Raw genomic sequence first — 2425 nt, 5'->3', positions numbered from 1 at the left:
CACCACTTCCCCAGGAAGCTCATTCCACACAGCTACCACTCTCTGAGTAAAGAGGTCCCCCCCCCCCCCATGTTACCCCCAAACTTCTGTCCCTTAATTCTCAAGTCATGTCCTCTTGTTTGAATATTTACTACTCTCACTGGGACAATCTTATCCACATCAACTCTGTCTATCCTTCTCACAAGGGTTCTCAACAGGGTTTGATGCCCATGGTTTGAGTTGCAGCATTGGGCAACTCAGTCAGGAAGTTCACCGTATGTGTGAAGTTACAATAAATATTCCTTTAAAATGCGGAGATTGTGTCTGTTTTCACATAAAAAATAATTGTGAGAAGTTAAAATGGGAATACATTGCGTTCCTTCCTTGATTTGGTGCGTGTTTCAATTATCTAAATATATGATAAATTAAATATGAGATTTAAGTGATGACATGTTGGACTAATATAAAAATGCCCACCTTTCTTTTCAACTCCAGTGCTCTAGTGCTCTTCAATGCCTTTCTTTCTCTTGATAGGGTTTTCCTTTAAAAGATCGTGACTCTGTTTCGGGACTGACATTTTAAACGTGGTGTTAACTTGTTTGTGATTGAAGTGACAAAGTGAATCTAATGTGAAACTTTTCCAAACTCTGTACCTGGTTTCTTTTTAAAAAGGAAAAAAAAAGTTGCTGTAAACTGGCACAACTGTTGAGGATTTGTGGCTAAATAAAAACATTGCTAAAGGTAAATAATAAAAAAATTAAAAATGATCTTATAGAAACTTACAAAAGTCTTAAGGGGTTGGACAGGCTAGATGCAGGAAGGTTGTTTCCGACGTTGGAGAAGTCCAGGACTAGGGGTCACAGTTTAAGGATAAAGTGGAAATCCTTTAGGACCGAGATGAGAAAAACATTTTTCACACAGAGAGTGGTGAATCTCTGGAATTCTCTGCCACAGAAGGTAGTTGAGGCCAGTTCACTGGCTATATTTAAGAGGGAGTTAGATGTAGCCCTTGTGGCTAAAGGGATCAGGGGGTATGGAGAGAAGGCAGGTACAGGATACTGAGTTGGATGATCAGCCATGGTCATAATGAATCGAAGGGCTGAATGGTCTACTCCTGCACCTATTTTTCTATGTTTCGATAATGGATTTCAGACATCAATTCTAGTTTGAAAAAAAAGAATGTCCTTCATTGTGCATTAAACGTAACGAATTGTGATAAGCAAATATATTTTGAAAAAAGACTTTAACAATAAATGTTATTTAACCTTAACAATGTGAGAACTTCAAACAAAATCCAAAATGCAAACTATTAACTTTAACAAACATACACATGACATCTACATCAAAGAGAACATCAATAGGCCATGCCCAGGCCCATGCTGTAACCCCCTATTGCTGCAGATGCCGGTGTGTCTCTTGGAGGAAGAATGTAATCAACATAATCTGAAGCTAATAAAGATAACATTGATCCAGCCGGATGGAGGTCTGTGTAAGTGATGTCATTGACTGTCTCTGAAAAGAAAAGATGGATTTAAATGTGAGGTGTTACATTAGATGTGAGGTGCTACATCATGGCAGAACAAATCAAAATAGGACGTACATGGTAAATGGTAGCGAATTTAGGAATGCAGTTGAACAGAGGGATCTAGGAATAACTGTGCATAATCCACTGAAGGTGGAATCTCATGTAGATAGGGTGGTAAAGAAAGCTTTTGGTGTGCTGGCCTTTATAAATCAGAGCATGAGGTATAAAAGTTGGAATGGGTTGCACTTGAACCCGAGGGGGACCAACATCCTGGCGGGGAAATTTGCAAATGTCACTGGGGAGACTAAACTAGAATGGTTGGGGCGAGGGACTCAAATAGAAAAAGCTAGTAGACAGAATGGGAGGCAGGAAGCAGAAAAGGGAAGCACTCGGACACAAGAGGAGAAAGAAAAAAAAGGAAATAAACAGAGAAGAAGAGACGTTTCTTAAATGTGCATATTTTAATGCTAGGAGCATTGTAAGAAAGGTGGATGAGCTTAGAGTCTGGATAGACACCTGGAAGTATGATGTTGTGGCGATCAGTGAAACATGGTTGCAGGAGGGCTGTGATTGGAAACTAAATATTCCAGGATTTCGTTGCTTCAGGTGTGATAGAATTGGAGGGGCAAGAGGTGGTGGTGTTGCATTGCTAGTCAGGGAAGATATTACAGCAGTGCTTTGGCAGGATAGATTGGAGGGCTCATCTAGGGAGGCTATTTGGGTGGAACTGAGAAGTGGGAAAGGTGTAGCAACACTTATAGGGGTGTATTATAGACCGTCAAATGGGGAACGAGAATTGGAAGAGCAAATATGTAAGGAGATAGCAGATATTAGTAGTAAGCACAAGGTAGTGATTGTGGGAGATTTCAACTTTCCACACATAGACTGGGAAACACATTCTGTAAATGGGCTGGATGGTTT

The sequence above is a fragment of the Amblyraja radiata genome, chromosome 39, assembly GCF_010909765.2.
Source record: "Amblyraja radiata isolate CabotCenter1 chromosome 39, sAmbRad1.1.pri, whole genome shotgun sequence".
Classification (NCBI taxonomy): Eukaryota; Metazoa; Chordata; class Chondrichthyes; order Rajiformes; family Rajidae; genus Amblyraja; species Amblyraja radiata.
This window is presented reverse-complemented; position numbering follows the sequence as displayed.